Consider the following 15190-nt stretch of genomic DNA (forward strand, 5'->3'; position numbering starts at 1 on the left):
ATATTCACTATGCCCTGTGAGTAGGCTCTGTTGTGCCACACATTTTACAGAGTCTTCTGTTGGGGAAAGAGATGCCCAGCAGACAGGGAGCACTCACAACTTTTTTAGGGCAAGTTTACAATATGTGCAGTTAGCAGTGTTTTTCCTTATGGATAAACACCAGTAATTGCAATAACATGCCATACAACACTACAGTTGAACCTCAGATTACGAGCATAATCTGTCCCAGGAGAATTCTCGTAATCCAAAGCAAAGCGAGTTTCCCCATTGAAGTCAATGGCAACTAAAATAATTATTTCTGCATTGACTTCAATGGGATGCAATACAGCATGCGGCCAGGGGTGGGGGGGGGGGCGCTGGAGAGCCTCGGAATTGGCCGGAAAGGCCCGAGGACACGTCGGCTGCCCTCAGCAAACATTGGAAAGGGTATTTCCGTGTCTTTCTGAGCATTGCCAAACGGCGCCGAACACCGCTGTTTGGCTCTGCTTGGCTCCGGCACCCGCGCACCTCAGGCCAAAAGCAGTACTGCAGGCCCTATTAGGTTGAATTCTGCTCGTCTTGCAAGACAACACTCGCAAACCGAGTCAGAATTAAAAAAAAAAAGTTGCACGCAAATCAAAATGCTCGTAAACCACGTTACTCTTAAACCGAGGTTCCGCTGTACTGTGTTCCAGAACTGTGTAATATTATGCAACATGTTTGCATTGCATTGCACATCTCTGTATGGCCCTGCATGTCGCTGCACAGCTACTGTAGTGACAACAATAAAATGTCACTTTGTACACTTCACATAAAGTTGAAGCAAAAAAAAAGTGGGTTGCATCGCACTTCAGTCCAAAATGGATTGCTGCCCACATGCTAAACTGCTCTAATTTAGCATACAGGAAAGTGTGAACAAGCACTTATACAGGCATATTTGCATGTATGAAATTTGTTTGACCACAATATTATTTAAAAGTAATATTCAATAAAATTTGGAAGCAATTGCATACGCATAACATTTTACAGGCAGCTCCAATTAGGAGATCTTCTTTTAAAGGTTTGAGGTCCGTTCGTGATAACTTTGGATCGTATTCAAGCAAAGCACTGCTCCAAAGTATATCTGAAACTAGGGATTATAAGGACACAAATGGATTATAAGGATCAACATGTTATTGGTTCTTCTTGTTATTTTATGTAGCAGGGTTTCCCCAGAGGCTCCAGGGTATCAAATACTATAATCCAGTGGCTTGTTGGCTTGTTGGTGTTATGAATAGTTGGATAAGGATCACAAATGGAGGTTATTTAAATAAAATGGCCAGATTAAAAGATTTGTCATTGTCCATAGCAGTCAATTAGAAGTCATTTTTTACCCAGTGCTGCAAAAACAAACTATTCAAATTTTACTTTTGATCTTGATATTTCTCATTGGCCATACTTAGTTTATTCCGGGTTCATTGATGTTTGAATTGCCTACACTGTATTTGCAATGTGTATGTGTATACCATTCTACAGCTCAAAGACCAATCTATTGAGACTTTCTAGACCATAAATGAAGCAGAAAAACTGAGTCTGACTAAAATGAACTGATTGACCTAGCTTCCATAGAAGTAGTAGTAGTATGGGGGTCAGATTACCTGCTTAACGTGGTTGTAAACCTCAGGCATGAAATATGAACAAGTATGTTCTTGTCTCAATTAAGAGCACCAAGCATGATTTCTGTCTGCTGCTTTGTTTGTCTTCTATCAGCATGATTTGCTTCTGACAATTTTTTTTGACACCAAGAGAAAAACAGTGACATAGGAGTTCCAGCAGATTGACAGTCTCAGCTATCAAAGTTCTCCTCACTCAGGCCTCGTACACATGGTCGAGTTTCTCGGCAAAAACCAGCAGAGGAAACCGGTCGTGTGTACACTTTTCAACGAGGAAACCGCCCAGGATCTCGTCGGGCCAAAAAGAAAGCATGTCTTCTTTTTCCTCGACGGCAATGGGGAAATTTGGTTTGCCGAGATCCTCGGCGGCTTCACAAGGAACTCGACAAGCAAAACGGTGTGTTTCGCCCATCGAGTTCCTCGGACGTGTGTACGAGGCTTCAGAGTGTAACTTCAGATCTCCGCCTCCTGTTTTTGGAATTTTTAGCCAAGCTTAAAAATTTAGCACTTAGAGGAGAGAGGGCTGCAGATAGACAGATACAACTTATGTAGAAGGAATTAGTTAAAGCGGGGGTTCACCCTTAGAGGGCACTTTTTCCCCTTAGATTCCTGCTCGTTTTCTCTAGGGGAATCGGCTATTTGTTTTAAAATATGTGCAGTACTTACGAGATGCATCCTCTCCGTCGCTTCCGGGTATGGGCTGCGGGAATGGGTGTTCCTTCTTGATTGACAGTCTTCCGAGAGGCTTCCGACGGTCGCATCCATCGCGTCACGATTTTCCGAAAGAAGCCGAACATCGGTGCGCAGGCGAAGTATAGAGCCGCACCGACGTTCGGCTTCTTTCGGCTACGAGTGACGCGATGGATGCGACCGTCGGAAGCCTCTCGGAAGACTGTCAATCAAGAAGGAATGCCCGCTCCCGAAGACCCATACCCGGAAGCGACGGAAGAAGATGCATCTCGAAAACGGGTAAGTACTGCTCATATTTTAATACAAATAGCCGATTCCCCTAGACCGAACGAGCAGGAATCTAAGGGGAGAAAAAATAAATAAATTATAAATGGGTGAACTCCCGCTTTAATCTCTGTGTAGGATAGTCGCTGAGTATAGGTAAGGGTTTACAACCACTGTAAAACGTCAGACCAGAGTTTGAGCATCTATTTAAGAGCTTGTTTAAGGAATGTGAGTGGATGGTAAAATGTTCCCATTTCAACTAGAATTTTGTAGCTAACACTACTTTTCCACTGTGTTTTAAAACTGGAAGAGATACTTATAACAACTACATACCTATGTTATTTGAAAGACGAAGCCTGACTGTTAGCTATTGAAACAAGTCACCTCACTATTTTTCCTACTGTGTTTAATTGGCCAGCGAGCCCTATTAGGTACAGAGTGAATCACTTACCCAACGGTTACCAGACCTTGCTGTACCAATGAAATAGTGTTTTGCTGCTCTTTGGGAAGGCTATAAAACCCAGTACTTAAATGTTCTGAATTGGACTGCTTTTTTGTGGTTTCTTTCCACTTGCTTCTGAGTGTGATCCCTATTTACAAAAGCCTTTTATAGCTCATACATTCTAAATATGTTTTCACAGCTTGGTTTGGTAATCTACTTTTCATTGGAAGGAAAGACTCGGACAGAGCTTGCCACGTAGGCATGAATTTTGAGTCTGGACTGTTTTATTTATAGGTGATTTAACAAATTCATAGCTCTTTCAGTAACGTTTAACTATCCTTTTTGCACATATCCTTAATTCAATGCTTGATACTTTGCATCTGTTCTATAAACTGACTCTTTAGCTATTGTATTAATAAGGTACATACTATCAATGTTTTGTACAGTGAGTCTACATTAGTCTAGATTATTTATGTGTGTATGAGCTAATAACTAATCTATGGCATATAGAAAATGTAATCAGTGGTTACAAATGAAGTAAATGGTCACTCAACAAGTACATCTATTATTCAGCGTGTCTAGCAATCTTCCTCTTTGCTGTATTCACTAGAGAAATGAAGCATGTCATGCACAGTTCAATACCCCCTATGTTCATGTGTCTCACCATTTGTATAACAGCCATAAGTCATCTCCATGAGCTTGATTCTGTATGAAACATTTGTAGTCAATAACACACAAAAATGTCCCCTTGTGCTAGCTTTTTTCTGTTGTAGCAATCAACTGCGTGTTATGAGTATGACAGCTCAATTCATCTTAGAACGCTGAAAAAGGCTTGCGATATGACTAATGAAGAGTTTGCTTGAAACATGTAAGCATTGCTTCTCTCATCTATTCTAATAGAGTCAGCTTTTATAAAAAGATCAGGATGTGTCAGTGATTTTTGTTTATGGATAATACAAATGTGGTCAGAGAAATGGGCATTGACACAATGACACTCATAGGGTCACCATTATTTGAAACAAATAAAAATAGAGCGATAATTACATAACATTAATTACAAAGTGCATTACTTAATCACCTAAGGACCTTGCCTGTTTTTCAGACCTGGTGCTTACAAGATTAAAAAAAAAATTTTGCTAGAAAATTACCTAAAACCCCCAAACATTATATATTTCCCTAGAGAATAAAATGGCGGTCATTGCAATACTTTTTGTCACACCGTAATTGCGCAGCGGTCTTACAAGCGCACTTTTTTTGGAAAAAATCACTTTTTTTGTATTAAAAACTAAGACAACAGTAAAGCTAGCCCCATTTTTTTTTATATTGTGAAAGATAATGTTACGCCGAGTAAAATCATACCCAACATGTCACGCTTCAAAATTGCGCCCGCTCGTTGTATGGCGTCAAACTTTTACCCTTAAAAATCTCCATAGGCGACGTTTAAAAAATTCTATAGGTTGCATCTTTTGAGTTACAGAGAAGGTCTAGGGCTAGAATTATTGCTCTCGCTCTAACAATCGCGGCAATACCTCACTTGTGTGGTTTGAACATCGTTTTCATATGCGGGCGCTACTTACGTATGCGTTCGCTTTTGCGCGCAAGCTCGTCGGGACGGGGCGCTTTAAAACAATTTTTTTTGTTTTCTTATTTATTTTTATTTATTTTATTAATTTTTACACAAAAAATAAAAAAAAATGGGTCACTTTTATTCCTATTACAAGCAATGTAAACATCCCTTGTAATAGAAAAAAGCATGACAGGTGCTCAAAAAGACCTCAGATCTCATATTTAGACTAAAATGCAAAAAAAAAAAAAAATTGTCATTTGAGAAAATGACAACAAGAAAATATGCCTTTAAGAAGCATGGGCGGAAGTGACGTTTTGACGTCGCTTCCGCCCTGCTATGCTATGAAGACGGGTGGGGGCCATCTTGCCCTCACTCGTATCCCAGCCGAGCATGAGACAGGACCTGATCGCCTCCGCCGCTCCGGTAAGCGGCGGAGGGCACGGGAGAGTGGCGGGGGGGGGGCCCTCTCCCGCCGCCGATAACGGTGATCTCGCGGCGAGACCACCATTATCATTTAAAGGACCGCTCACAGGAAAGATTGATATCTCGGTTGTGGCAGCAGCTGCTGCCGTTACAGAGATATCCATCTTTAAAAAAATTATGTATATATATACAGTGAGCGGTCCTTAAGTGGTTAAAGGGTAACCCCACTTTCAGGGGGGAGGGCTGAGCTTAAAAAATAGCAAATAAATGTAGCGCCCACCCCAAATTTAGGGGGCGCTATTCTAAATTTAGGGGAAGTCTGGGCCAGTACTTGGGCCCCGACCTATTTGATTAACACAAATTTGCCTCTGTTCTGGCTGTGATACTACTTGGTAGTTTCCCTTGTTGCCTGCGGGTGGTGTTGCCATCCTGTAATATAAAATTAAATAGTTAAACTCACCATAATGCAAAATCTGCCACCAGATGCAGATTGCCAGCCACATGCCACCAGATGCAGATTGCCCGCCACATGCCACCAGATGTAGATTGCCAGCCACATGCCACCAGATGCAGATTGCCAGCCACATGCCACCAGATGCAGATTGCCAGCCACATGCCACCAGATGCAGATTTCCAGCCACATGCCACCAGATGCAGATTGCCAGTCACGTGCCACCAGATGCAGCACTGGGCTGAACAGCGGTGATGCGGGCGAGCAGTGGGAGAAAATGTCATCTCTCTGATCGCCTGCTTCACCCCTAACTGTGTGGGCGGAAGTGCGGTGATGGCGGCGATCTCTCTGCTAGCCCACCACCGCCGCACCTCAGATAGCGCAGGCTTCGCGACCCACCAGCAAACAGGCTGCGGCCCGGTAGTGGGACGCGGACCGGGGGTTGGAGACCACTGGGCTAAGGGATCTTGGATCGTGTTGGTACCAGACAAGATAAGCTTATACGGCGGACATTCTCCTCTTGAGTACATGGTCTGTCACACTGTGCTATTCAATGCTATTCACTGTTCTCCTTGCTGGAGGCTTTGCCATTAGGAAACATGCAGAGACACAGTGCAGAACAAGGCATGGTAAGTCAGTAGTTGGGAAAAGATCAGCTGCAGGGAAAACAGAAAATACTGGTGACTAGCCCTTTGTGCCCTGTCAGTCTTTTATTTGGCAGAGCTTCCAAAGTTTAGTTTTAACTCCCATTGGCATCATTTGCTATGTTGAATGAATAAAGTTATTTTTTTAATAACAAGCACAGGTTGAACATATGCTTAGCAAAGAAGCTTTAGCGCAATATCAGTTAGACACATCAGCACTACATTACGATCTGTATTCAGCTTTTCAAGCCTGGAGCTGAGAAGGACTTGAAGGGTTTCATAAAAGCTGCCCAAGGCCTTTTAAATGCTTGATGAATTTTATGTACTTGAGACTAGTATTTACAAGCTAAGATTACAAGCTAAAATTGAACAATGTCTGCATGACCCCTTAACTGATAAAAGTAGTCTCATTTTACAGATGTATTACATTACGAAATATCAAATGAGTTAGCACCCAGGCAACCAATTCCTCTTAGATGTTTTTTTGTAAAAAGACAATAATTGCTTAGTGGGCTTACAACATAATCTCGGAAAAAATTGAGAGAGAAAAGCACATGTCATAGACAGGGGTTCTCATCTACAAGCAGAGATTAACTATCTGTTTAGGAAATACAGAAATGCACCTAGGATTGAGCATAGAATCTTAGTTCATTATGGAGTCAGAGGTTGACTCAGGATGCCCCAGTGCTCTGTCACAGGGTGCTGTGAGGTCACAAGGTGAAGCAGTAGTCACTGGACATGCTGGGGTCACTGGAGATACAAATGTGCAGGGGTCACTGGGGATCTTGTTTTCCTTATTTCCTTTTGATAAATGTAAGGAATTTTTAATTGTACTGTATCTATTAAACATTGTGAATCACAAGATCAAAAAGTGGCAAACATTTTGAAAAATATCTCTCAGCTTGCAAAAAGTTAATCAGCCCCCAAAACTTAAAAGGATCTAATGATGTTGGATCTATGTGATTCTCTTCGGTTGGAGAATAGGCAAATATCAGGCCTTTTCTGTAATGATAAATTTTACATGAAGGCCATCAGTAGCACATTAATGCAGCTCTGATTTCATTGCTGAACTTGCTCAAGGTGGTTTTGGTTTGAAAGAATGCTGGGAAACCATTATTATTCATTATGTGAAGACAAAAGTTAAATGGAGGAAGGTTTACTGTGAATTACATTTTTTTTAAATGTATTCATTAACAATGCATTCATTATAGAGGGCCAGGACCTCTTCAAAACTTACTCTATTGTCTCTACCACACACATTAGAGGTAGCTTGAGTTATAAACCTTCCACTAAACCTTGGGAGGAGACGGAGAAACACTTAGGCCTCGTACACACGACCGAGAAACTCGTCATAAAAGAAACATAATTTTCCTCGACGACACCTTGTCAGGTTTGTCGAGAATCTTGTCAAGCTTTCCTTGCATACACACTGTCAAGACAAAATCTTGTCGTTCTCAAACACGGTGACGTACAACACATACGACGGCACTATAAAGGTGACGTTTAATTCCACTGGCGCCAACCTTGGGGCTGCTTTTGCTAATCTCATGTTACTGCGTGTTATGTAAAAGTTTGGTGAGAGACGATTCGCGCTTTTCAGTCTGTTACAGCGTGACGAATGTGCTATCTCCATTACACACGCTACTTTTACCGAAGGTGCGCTCCCGTCTCATACTTTATTCTGAGCATGCGCGCCTTTCTAAGCATACACACTAACGTGTTTCTCGTCGTAAACCAGCACGACAAGAAACACGACGAGGAAATTAGGACCCCCGATGAGAAAAAAGAGAACTTGCTCTCTTTTTTTCTCGTCGAGATCCACGACAGTTTTCTCGACAAAAAACATACACACAACCGTTTTCCTCTGCAAAAAAGCTCTTCCACCAAGTTTCTTGATGGATTTTGTAGGGGAAAACGGTCGTGAGTACGAGGCCTCAGACCCAGACAAGCATTTCCTTTACTGTTCCTAATCCTCAAAATTACAGGTTGGAAAGTCCTAGTTGAACTCGATTTAACCACATACAGCTTTTTCCAACAAGCACTGCAGCAGATACTTTTAAATTGTAGATACTGTAGATAGTTAAGGTACATAGAAATGAAATGTATGCTTATTTAAGCCCTACTAGGAGCATTGTTGAGGGTACTGAAGACACAAAATGGCACTTCTGGTGACCCTTTAGAAAAAAAAACTTACAGCATATACACAATTAACAATAGATGCTGTCAAATATAAGTGCCATTTATGAAGGTGTTGTTTAATAGAGCGCAATCTTTAAATCTTTGCCTAAAAGCAATGTTTAAGTTCCCCTCTGTCCTCCAGAACAGTGATGCAGCTAGCTGACAATGATTATTTAGGTTAATGCAAACTCTATGAAAGTTTTGCCATCTGTTTACACAGTTTCTCCTAAAGTAGCTATAGGTTGCCAATCCACCATTAAATTTATAGAATGCCTGTGAAAAAAACAATCCTTACGCCTATCACTTATATGAACAACAGAAAACTAGCTTCTAGGAAACAACTACATATGTATTGCCAGTAGTCAGTCAAACACCCAATGAGATCAGCTTGAGCTTGAGGCAGCTGGGTGGTTGTCATGAGGAGAAATAAGTGAGCAGTCTTGACACCCTTTTTCAACCAGGTCCCTTAATTATGTTCATAAACCCACTGACCCACCTTTTATCTAACTGAAAACAGTCTCTCTGCCTGACACCCACTTACAATGCATTTGGTTAAAGGATGGGAGAGAAGCGTAGGGGGTTATTTACAAAAGGCAAATTCACTTTGCACTACGAGTGAAAACTACAAATGCAAAGCGCACTTTAAATTGCACTGAAAATGCATGTGGAAGTTCAGTCGCTGCAAATCTGAGGGGTAGATCTAAAATGGGGGGAAGATGATTTTATCATCCAATCATGTGCAAGAAAAAATGCTTTTTTTTATTTTCCTTGCATGTCCCCCTCTGATCTACAGCGACTTCACTTCCAAGTGCACTTTCATTGCAATTTCAAGTGCACTTTGCACTTTTAGTGGAAAGTGGATTTGTCTTTAGTAAATAACCCCCATAGTGTCCAGTTTGGATATACCACAATATGCGTTTTACTCTACCACACTTCCCTAAGTCTTCTCTCAAACTGTCAGGCCCCGTACACACGACCGAGTTTCTCACCAGAATTCAGCCAGAAACTCGATCGGAGCCGTATTCTGCCGAGAAACTCGGTCGTGTGTACAATTTCGGCCGAGGAAACCGACGAGGATCTCGTCGGGCCAAATAGAGAACATGTTCTCTATTTCCTCGTTAGTCAATGAGGAAACTTGGCTCGCCGAGATCCTCGGCGGCTTCACAAGGAACTTGACGAGCAAAACGATGTGTTTTGCCCGTCGAGTTCCTCGGACGTGTGTACGGGGCCTAAGTCTTTCTTCAAATCTTGATTACTCCTTATACAAGGAGTGAGCCTGACCCTTAAAAATGTCTACTGAACTTTTTTTTGTTTCCATTCACCCTACAAACTCGATCCTCCCTTATCCCTGCAGTCTCAGTGAGAGTCTCAGACAACAGATGTAGGCACCATAGGCCAGCCTTAAAACGATATCAAACCCAAATACAAAAATTTTATTTATTGCTGCTTAAAGTGTTACTAAACCCACAACAGTAATATCAGTGTATATATGCTGCATAGCATGCTAGTTATACTCACTGTGAAACCCAAGGGGTTAATCATTTGCACTGTGTAAAAAGGCTTTTTGATCTTCGCTTCTCTGATTCTCCCCTCCTTTAACTGACACTTAATAATTTCCTGATAAGACAGAGTCTCTGGAGTCAGGCCTAACATGCTCAGTTTGGTGTGTATTGCTAGAGAGTTTTTTTTTTCTTGGGAGGATGCATGTGATCAGCATAGGGCCAATCAGCACTGTCCAGATAGAGAGTCAGGGGTCTTGCAGTCTCATATGTCAGTCAGAAAACTCCTCCTTTTCAGCTTTAATCAGTGCTTGGCTGAACACTGATAGAAGTCACAAGACTGCTCTAACTGCTGCTGAGAAAAGGTATTTAGGAGTTTATATTTACTAAAATATTTGCATTTCCATGTTCTGTGTACTGTGGGAGACCAGATATTGTGAATGCAGGTTCCTGGGTTTAGCAACTCCTAAATGTGGTGGCTGCATTAGTAAAAAACATTAGGCTTGTTTTCCTTTATTCTCACCTGGTTATCTGGCCAGTAACACACATTCTGTATTCAGGTATCTCCATTCTGGATGTAGGAACAATGGAAACACTTTTGGAGAGCAGCATTGTCACCCTGCAGGAACAATAGTGTTATATGCGCTAGCAGATTTAGATCGACTTGACTAACAAATTAAAGCTGAACTCCAGATAACACTTTTCAAGCAACAGTTTATTTTTTCCTTTTGGAATTCAAGTTTAAAGATTAATACAAGCTGACCATTGTAAGCCCCCTGTCAGTGGTAAATGGTTTGTTTTAACCCTCTGTCACTTTTATTGGACAGCTTGGTCTGTTAAAGGAAGGGAGTTGAAAAATAACAAATTATTGTCAGGATGACCAGGTGAAAAAAAAAAGAAAATTAATGCCGCCCCCACATTTAAGAATTGGTAAGCTGATTATAGTAAGGTTTTGTTTTTAATATTGCTCTAAGGTTGAACGTCTAAGTCAGAAGTCAAAGTTATGTCAGAATGAGACCTCTGGGTTATGTGTTTCAGAATCATATTGCGTATCAGATTCATATGCTAGAGTCAGGTAGCAAATTCAGCCAGTTTGGTATTGGCCTCAGGTTTCAGAGTAAGGGCAGATTATCTTATTATTATCTTGACATATAACACAACTAGGTTAAGGCTAGAGCGCGTAAGAAGTGGAACCACTTGTGTGCAGTTTGGAGGATCAGCTGGCCAGTGCTATACTTAGGACAAGGCTCTCCTGTGCTTGTTTTTTTGGATCAAATCCAATCAGGAGCTGGCTGTGTAGATCGGAATATGTTTTACCATTTTTCCTACATATTTTCTTTTAACCACTTGCCCACTGGGCACTTAAACCCCCTTCCTAACCAGACCAATTTTCAGCTTTCAGTGCTCTCACATTTTGAATGACAATTACTCATGCAACACTTTACCCATATAAAATATTTGTCCTTTTTTTTCACACAAATAGAGCTTTCTTTTGGTGATATTTCATCACCACTGAGTTTTTTATTTTTTGCGCTATAAATGAAAAAACAAAAAAATTGTAAAAAAATTAATTGTCTTTGTTTCGGTTATAATATTCTGCAAATTAGTAATATTTCGTCATATATTTTGTCCAGAATTTATACTGCTACATATCTTGATCACACCTATTGTACTGACAGCCTATCTAATTTCTTGAGGCCCTGAAATGTCAGGACAGTACAAATACCTGAGCTGTCTCTTCCCACTGTCTTCTCCTTCCCACCGTCTTCTCCTCGAGCTGTCTCTTCCCACTGTCTTCTCCTTCCAGCAGTCTCCTCCTCAAGCTGTCTCTTTCCTCTGTCTTCTCCTTCCCGCCATCTTCTCTTCGAGCTGTCTCTTCCCACCGCCGCCATCTCTTCCCCCTGCTGTCTTTTTCCTCACTGCCGGTTACCTGCTAAAAAATAAAAACAGTCCCAAACTGATGTCTTCATCTGTTTTGTTGTTGCCAGCTCTCTGCCGACTCACCAAAAAAGCAGTGAAATGTAATAAAAACACAAGAGCCGGTTTTTGACAATTCCTTTATCTAGCCGTCTCTTCCTGCTGTCTTCTCCTCAAGCTGTCGCTTCCCGTTGTCTTCTCCCTACTGCCGTCTCCTCCTGGAGCTGTCTCTTCCTGCTGTCATCGCCTTCCCGCCATATCCTCCATGAGCTGTCTCTTCCTTCTGTCTTCTCCTTCCCGCCGTCTTCTCCTAGAGCTGTCTCCTTCCACAACCTCCGTCTTTTCCTGCTGCTGTCTTCTTCCTTGCCGCTGGTTACCCGTTAAAAAAAAAAAATAAGCCGCTCTTGTTCTGTTGATGTCTTAATTTGTTTTGTTGTTGCTCGCTCTCTGCAGACTCTTATATTGCAATGGGGTGTGGTCATCTGATGACATCACCCAGGGAGCCTGCCTCTTGTGACTAGAGGCAAGGGGTGGGCTCTTCCCTTTCCTAACCTGCCGGGGGCATGCTCGGATAAAGATTTTAAATTTAAAAAGAAATTGGCGTGGGGGCTCCCTCCAAATCCATACTAGACCTGAAGGGCCTGATATGGACCCGGGGGAACCCCACGCCGTTCTTTTTCCCGGCAATTTTTTTTTTTTACATTCAGCTTTTAGTGGGGGAACCCTGCTGACAGCTGATGACTCATCAGTTGCTAAGGACACAGCAGCCAGCTTCCCACCCCCTCCTTAGCAACCAGCTAGATATAGTCTGAAAAACACATTGCAGCCACATAGATGTGAACTTAGACTTATTAAATCTCACCCATGTTCCATTCTTCCAACTTGGGTATCCACCACTGGGACCCACCCAGGAATGTCTGTTCAAAAGTGTGGTGAAGGGAAAACTTTGCATTAATAGAAGGCTGTTTACACAGATGTCTGGATAAAGGACTAGGTTTGGATTAGAATGTCAGTTGCACATTTTAGACTACTATCCATTTCTTCAGTTAAAAAGCCCCCTAAAATGTTTCAATAAGAAACCCTCTATTCTTTTCAATTTTCTAGTGTGCTTTGAATCAATGTTGTGTTTAAAGACACATTTCCAGTTCAACAGATGGCCTTGCATTCTCATCAAACACTCTTTGACATGGTAAAGAATGTATAGTTGACTTTTTTACTATGAGCTACCCAGTCCCTGAAGTGGTGAAGTAACCCCAAACCACAACATTTCTACCACCATGCTTTAGACATATTATGAGTTTCTTCTCCTGAAATACATGTTGCATGTCTACTGTAAAGCCTCGTTTTGCTCGTCGAGTTCCTTGTGAAGCCGTCGAGAAACTCGACAAGCCAAATTTCTCCATTCCCGTCAAGGAAATAGAGAACATGCTCTCTTTTTGGCTCGTCGAGTTTCTCGACAGTTTCCTCAACGAAAATGTACACACGACCAGTTTCCTCTGCAAAAAAATATCTCCCAGCAAGTTTCTTGCTGGTTTTTGCCGAGAAACTCGGTCGTGTGTACGAGGCTTTACTTTGACCAAACAGCTCTTCCTTCAGTCTTCAGCACATTGTACCAATAGGCATTGTCTTTGTGTATATATTCATTGACAAACTGTAATCTCGCTCTAATTTTCTTTTTGGATAGCAAATGCCTTTGATTTAACCTTTATACCTTTCCTGCATGTTGAATAATATAATCTCTTTCTGATTGTCGATGATCCCAACTGTAGTACATTTTGGGGTTCTTGGAGACTTCTTTTAGCATCAGTTGGTCAGCTCTTGGGCTGACTTTGCCGGACTGGCCTGGGATATCAATAGCAGGTGTCAGCAAGTAAAATAATGAACATTGATTAACTGATCATTCTCCCAGCATTTCTTTGTTTCTAGTTTCAGTGTTGCCAGGAAGAAGGAAGCAAGAAGCTACTCAATACAATCTGGGCTTGATTAGCTTCAATGGTATGCAGAGGTGACATTAGGGGTCTAATAAACTCTTAATAAACTCTTAGGCCTTGTACACACGGTCGGACCAAACCAATGAGACTGGTCCGTCGGTTCGTTTTCAGCGGTCTGAAGTGGCCTGACGGCCTGATATGTGTACACACCATCAGTCCAAAATCCGAGCGGGTCAGAACACACGACGTGCTGAATAAAACGAAGTTCAATGCTTCCAAGCATGCGTCGACTTGATTCTGAGCATGCACGGGTTTTGAACCGATGCTTTTCTGTACTAACCATCGGTTTGGTCCGATCGCCCAGCGGTCCAGCGGTTCGGTTTTGAAGCATGTTTAGAAATTTTGGACTGAAGGAAACCAGACCGCTAGCCTATACACACGATCGGTTTGGTCCGATGAAACTGAACTTTAGTTCATTTTCAGCGGACCAAACCGACCGTGTGTACGAGGCCTAAATGTCTCATCAAAGAGAACTTTTCACTCCATATATCACATAGGTGGATTTTCAGCCTGCTTGATATAGCAATAAGGTTAAGTGAAAAAAAGAAAAAAACGTTAAAAAAATTAAAGTTAACCACTTCAGTCCCGGACCATTTGGCTGCCCAAAGACCAGAGCACTTTTTGGGATTCGGCATTGCGTCGCTTTAGCTGACAATTGCGTGATCATGCGAAGTAGCTCCCAAACAAAATTGACGTCCTTTTTTCCCCCACAAATAGAGCTTTCTTTTGGTGGTATTTGATCACCTCTGCAGTTTTTATTAAACAAAAAAAGACCGTCAATTTTGAAAAAAAAGCAATATTTTTTACTTTTTGCTATAATAAATATTCCCCAAAAATATATAAAAAAAACATATTTTTTCCTCAGTTTAGGCCGATACATATTCTTCTACATATTTTTGGTAAAAAAAATCACAATAATTTTTATTTTTGATATAATTATTGGTTGGTTTGCGTAAAAGTTATAGAGTCTAAAAAATAGGGGATAGTTGTATGGCATTTTTTTTATACATTTTTTTTTTACTAGTAATGTTGGTGATCTGCGATTTTTATCGTGACTGCAACATTATGGCGGACACATTGGACACTTTTGACGCCATTTTGGAACCATTGTCATTTATACAGCGATCAGTGCTATAAAAATGCACTGATTACTGTAAAAATGACACTGGCAGTGAAGGGGTTAACCAGTAGGGGCGCTGAAAGGGGTTAAGTGTGTCCTAGGGATGTGTTCTAACTGTAGGGGAATGGGCTACGTGTGACATGACACTGTGGTCAGTGTCCTTGTCACTAGGCAGAACGGGGAAATGCTTGTTTACATTAGCATTTCCCCGTTTTTCCTCTCCGTGAGACGATCGCGGGAGTCCCGGTGGACATCGAGTCCGCGGGACTCGCGGTCACACTCATGGAGCGTGGCGCGCGTGCGCCCACAATGCCGCATCCTAAAGGGCAAAGTATATATACGTCGATCTGCCCAGCTGTGCCATTTTGCTGAT

The 15190-nt window shown here is 41.7% G+C and overlaps 1 protein-coding gene across 2 annotated transcripts in view; it reads left to right on the forward strand.

Moving 5' to 3' along the window:
• MYOM2 (myomesin 2) overlaps positions 1 to 15190 on the forward strand; it is a 218157-nt gene that overhangs the window by 15078 nt on the left and 187889 nt on the right. The window lies entirely within an intron of this gene.

Source organism: Rana temporaria, chromosome 4 (genome assembly GCF_905171775.1).
Source record: "Rana temporaria chromosome 4, aRanTem1.1, whole genome shotgun sequence".
Classification (NCBI taxonomy): domain Eukaryota; kingdom Metazoa; phylum Chordata; class Amphibia; order Anura; family Ranidae; genus Rana; species Rana temporaria.